Source organism: Carassius gibelio, chromosome B2 (genome assembly GCF_023724105.1).
Source record: "Carassius gibelio isolate Cgi1373 ecotype wild population from Czech Republic chromosome B2, carGib1.2-hapl.c, whole genome shotgun sequence".
Lineage (NCBI taxonomy): Eukaryota > Metazoa > Chordata > Actinopteri > Cypriniformes > Cyprinidae > Carassius > Carassius gibelio.
The window spans coordinates 20,799,463-20,805,635 of NC_068397.1; positions in this window are offsets into that span (position 1 = coordinate 20,799,463).

The following is a 6,173-nucleotide window of genomic DNA, read 5'->3' on the forward strand; positions in this document are numbered from 1 at the left end:
TTAAAAGTGAAATTTCTTTATAGACCCCAATTGTTCTTTCTCAATGGTGGTTAAATGGTAACAATGTGATTTGAACAAGCTCAGTAAGACATGGGCAGTAAAAGGAGAGCTTTCATCATGATAACCTGTGAATATGTCCTTGGTGTTTTGAAGGTCAAACTATTTTTAAAGCTAGCTGTGTTTCTCCCTTTGTAACTGAATAGAAGTGCAATCTTTCATTTTGAATGTCACTCGAGTATTGTAGTATAGAATAATAGTGAAGTACATGTACTCATTGCATATTATATATTGACATTCTTTATGTATGGTCTTTTGAAAATGTGTGGCTCACCCTCTTATAGTGATGACATGAATCCATGATCCACTGCTTTTATGTTACCATAACTGACATATCAAATGCATCTTCAGTCACTTTAGTTATCTACTAGCTCTATATGAACCCCTGAGAGAATCAGCCAATGTCAATCACGCTCCACACCACATCAACAGGCATGTCTTATAATGCAGCACATGACAAAATTATCAAACACGATTTGGAGTAGATTCAGGTCAGTTGGGTTATCCAGCATTAAATATGTGAGAGTGTTTCCAGCCTAAGGTAACACAAGCTTATCATGGACATCTACTGGATATTTGATTAGAGACTATAAGCTCTGGCTGGTATGGTTTTGCATGCACAATTATGCCTAGAGTAAAACCGCTTTAATTTGTGCCAAGAGTCCGACCGGGTGACTAAATCACAAAGGGTGACTTTGTTCTGAAAGTCATGTAAAATCAGATACAACGTCATTTGTTGATTGAGAAAGCTTGTGTACTGTCAGTGTACTGTTTGAGTACATGAATTACTCCGGGATATTGGTTTGTTTGAACTCAGAGGGAGTGTGAGCCACATTAAAAAAGTTAACAGCTTAAGTCATTTGTGGATTAATGCGCATTGGAGACGTAAACCATTTAAAATGATTCAGTTCGATTTGGTGAACTGGTTCAAAAAGATCCGGTTACATCGAATGAATCGTTCGCGATCCGGCTATCACAAACTGCTTTGTTTTAAACTCTCTCACAACAGACCCGGAAGAGAAGTCAATGATGAATAAAGTCGTAGTTTTTTGCTTTTTTTTGACCAAAATGTATTTTCGATGCTTCAAAATATTCTAACCGACCCTCTGATGTCACATGGACTACTTTGATGATGTTTTTCTTACCTTTCTGGACATGGACAGTATACTGTACACACAGCTTCAATGGAGGGATTTAGAGCTCTCGGGCTAAATCTAAAATATCTGAAACTGTGTTCCAAAGATAAACGTAGGTCTTACGGGTTTGGAACAACATGAGGGTAAGTTATTAATGACATAATTTTGCTATTTGGGTGAACTATCCCTTTAATGGGCAACATTGCTGGTATGATGAGAAGAACCAGGTATGCTTAGGCATTCTGTCCTTTATAGGGTCACATCTGTGACATCACATCCTGTTTTTGGTTTGTTTAGATGTCTTTGCATTAATATTTTAGTCAAATCACCCTAGAGATTGTTTGGTAGTGGACTGAGACCCCTCTGAGAAAGTTGTTCTCTGTTCTCTTGTTGGTGCGCACCAAGGTTCAGATGCATTCAAATAAACCACTCTAACACAGCAACCGCACCAGAGTTTGCTTTAATTGAACCAAACATCCCAAGTGTAAACACAGCCATAAAGCTACCATGTAAAGTCTTTTGAAAGTTGCTTTAATGTTGAGGAGAGTTTCCATTTGTAGTGCATTGAAGATCAATCTGCGAAGGGAAGTCAAGATCAATTAAGTTTCTGAAAAATGGTGAGTAGTTCCATGATCCTTGGTATTTTCCCTCAAAAACACATTCTAAATATGATGTACTTCATAGAGGTAAATCAGTTTGTGGTAATTGTATAAGTCTTTTGCATGATTGCTTGCTCACGAGAATGAGCAAGTGACGTGCTCCAGGGACGAGACGGTGATTGTGAAGGGTGCCGGCACTGAAGTGGGCCCCGCTTCAGAATCCCGATGACTATTCATCGATAGCCGTCCCTGAGCAGTGAAGGGTAAGAGCAGTGCACTCTGGGAAGTAAAACCATCCACACCAGAATTGGAATATTATTCCGTTGCATGCCTCCAATAGACTGCAGTTTCCTTTCTGAAGTGCGTTAAGCCTCACAGCCTCTCTGGATTCAATCAGTCATCAGGGCTGGTGGCAGGTTAGTGCTTCTCTCTATTGATTTCAACCTAGGGAAGCCAGAAGCTGACAACATGCATTTTCAATCTCGACGGCTCTTGTGCTACTGTGCGAAGTTGCATAAATAATACATCCAATGCATTTTCATCAGTCGCTGTATTTCTTTGTGTGCGTTGCGCGGCGTGACGAGGCCAAAAGATGTGCATCTAGAAGCATTGAAGAGAGCTCTACTGCTCTGCCACCATCAAGATCATGTCCTGCAGCAATGTTTTTTGTTTTAAGATACATTGATACTTCACTTCTAAGGTGGAGGAGTAATGAATAGTTAATATTTCTGCCATTCACTGACAGTGATTAACTAGAATTATTACTAGAGTCCTTTTACTACCATACGCAACACTCTACATCTCCAGATGATGGATGACGGATTCATCCAGAGACTTGAAAACACCCCAGACATCCGTTATACAGAGTTCAATGAGATTCCATCTGCCAAAGGCATCCTCTTCTATTACTCTGTAATAAGTGGACATTTTTCATATTGGTCTGATTTGTCTGTGCAAGACGCATTCATTCATTGAGATTTACAATGGAATGACAATCTATATAAAAAAAGATAAAAACAGTAAGAACGATGGCCCCAGAGACATGCTGGATTTCTATTCGGACTATAAATCTGGTGGAGGGAACGGCGTGGCAGATGATATTAAAACACTGCTGTAGCCGTCACACCTTATCTAGGTTAACCTTGAGCTTGTGCCATCTTCTTCACCGTTCCGGTTGCCGTTAATGAAAACTAGCGAGCTAAATTGTGAACGTGCCACACTGTCACATTTTACATGTTCTTTGTGTTTGTAATTTACATGTGCTTCTTTATCACTCCAACAGTTTGTGTTAGAAATTCATTAAAATAAAAAAAGTTATTTAAAATTGTAATAATATTTAACAATACTACTGTGTTTACTGTATTTTTGTTTGATTAAATGCAACCCTAGCAGAAGAGACTTCTTTAAAAAAAAAAAATCTTACCTACACACACACACAATTATATATCTATTAGTATACACAACTGTTCAAAAGTTTGTGTTCTGTAAGATTTTTATATATTTATATATATTTTTATATATTTTTTATATATTTATATATATTTATAAGTCTCTCATGCTTATTAAGGCTGCATTTATTTAATCAAAATATATATTAAAAACAGTTATATTGTTAAATATTATTAAAATTTTAAATAGCTGTTTTTCTATTTTAAAGTTTTGCCATCACTCCAGTTTTCAGTGTCACATGGGTCTTCGGAAATCTTCTTATATGCTGATTTGGAGCTCAAGAAACATTTCTTCTTATTATTATTACAATTTATCATATTATCAAAACAGTTTTGTTGCTTAATATTTTGTTAAACATTTTTTCATGATTCTCTGATAAATACGAAGTTTAAAAAATGCATTTATATGAAATATAATATATTTCATATATAAATTAGGGATATATTTATGTATGTATTTATTTATTTACAAATTCTTCTTTATCACCTTTTATTTATTTACTTATTTATTTATGTATTTATTTTGTATAAAAAGTATAAAACATTCCTTAATTTCTTTATATAAGTAGCATCATGACTTATTCCTTAGAGCTCTAAATTGTGGTCATTTCTATATTAAAATTAACATAGACCACTTTTTGCAATATCATGCAGCCCACAGTTAATTATTGGCACCTCATATATCATTAACTAGGGAATTTGCATATACTTTTTTTTTCTACTGAAGAACTGAAGAACAATTATAGACAACCTAATCCCCATATCTAATCCTTCTGCCATTTTCTCTGGTAGGTTTGACCTCTGTCACAGATAAAGGGACCACCTGCTTTTCTTTTCCTCATTAATAGTTCTGAGCCCAGCCTGATAAACTCTCTCTTTTAACTGCATTTTGTCAGACAGTGAACCCTGACCTGTAGAACACAATATTTAAGTGTTCACATTTTCCACATGTGCCGGAGATGGATGTCTCAGGGGAGTGATGCGTTATCTATACAGGGCAGTATTGACCTGGAGACAACCACTGAAACAATGTTTGTAAGTGGCAACATTTTTACTCTGTATTGTCAGCAATGAAAGGACTGATTTTATGGAGACAATGCCATAGTAAAATAACAGAATCAGATGGAAATGGAAACAGGTTTGACGCCACATATAATGATGTTCAATCAGTTGTACGGTCTTAAAATAAGATACAATGCAATATGTTTTCAGCCATTCACTGTAGGTTATTTTTTCTTTAACATTAAGCTTTAAGATCTTAAGGGAGAATCTGCTACTTAATGGGCTTTCGGTAATGCATGGGCTTGCATCATAAAGCAGAACCACCACAACTCCCAGTGACAATGTCCGAAGTGCTAATTGAGCTAATCAATCACTGACACATTGCGCAGTAGTTGAGACAGCGAGACAGCTTTTGTCATTAAGCATGCAGTCTGTTGGTGTTATTTTGTAAGGTCACATATAATGAATTTTCACAAGCTGTTGTAGCTTATATCTTACTATATGATTTGATGTTGGCATGGAAACTTAAAGGTGCAGGAAGTTGTGATAATAATATATAATTAATAGTTACTTTGTATTTGTAATTGTACATTAAATGTTTGTTGTAATGCAGTTTGGTTAATGATACTTAAATTAAATACAGGTACAAGAACAAAAGGTTACACTTAAGGTGTCATTGTTACATTGTAATTAGGGATGCACAAATCTGAAAATTTTGACCGATTTCAATAACCGATAATATTTTATTGTTAAAAGCCAATAACTGAAATGTTGGCGATAAATCTATATCGAAATTTCTATATTTTCTTGAGAGCCTGATTACAAATTTTTTTTTTTACTCTCTTATTTTTACATTTTAACATTTCAATCATACTGTCATGTGTTTATGTCTAATTTTTTCTTGACTTTATCAGCATTTTAATTCATTTTGTAGATGACCTGTGTAGGATAACTTAGAGTGGGAATTAAATGTCTTTTCCAACTTGAAATATACAGGTGCATCTCAAACGGAAGCACTTAGCACTGTATTAACTTAACCAAACACATTCTATATAAGATAAATCAGATATACATAACAATAAAACCCACAATATTACAATGTACAATTGCACAAAAGGCTGAAAATGCACAAGCATTGCACATGTTGCACTTAAGTGTATTGTCCTTTTCGAAGTGATTCCAATCATATTTCAAGCATTTCAAAACCATCATGGTGGACAGCATGCATCTGAAGTGTCTCTGAAGGAGACCAAATTTTCTTATCGGGCTGATACCAATAACAAAAATATATCAGAATTTATTGGCCAGTACGATATATCATGCATCCCTAATTGTAATTATACATTAAGGTTCTGAGTAATATTAATTAACGACATACATACTGTATGGTAAGGGTTAGGGTTAGGGCTAGGATTAGGGTTTGTCTTAGGGTTACTTGCATGTAATTATGTAACCTTAAAATAAAGTGTTACAAACAAACAAACAAACAAACAAGAAATAATTTAAAATAAAATAAAATAAATAAATAACAGTAAATAAACTTATAATAAATAACACACTTCAGTGGTTTGGGGTCACATAAATAATATTTTTACATACAAATAATACTTTAAACTGGACAAAAATGGAAGTAAAGACATTTATAATCTTTCAAAATATTTATTTCAATGAAATGCTGTTCTTTCTATCAATTAAAGAATCCTGCAAAAATGTTCAATCGCTTCCTCACAAATATTAAGCAGCACAACTGGTTTCAACATTGATCATTGATTTTTTTTTTTAGCCCCAAAGCAGAAATGATTATTTGAATGAGTAGTGGTTTTTCCATCAAATTAATAAATTACATTTTAGAATATATTAAAATGCAAAACAGTTATTTTATATTTTAATAATAATACTGTTCTGTTACTGTATTATTGATCAAATAATTA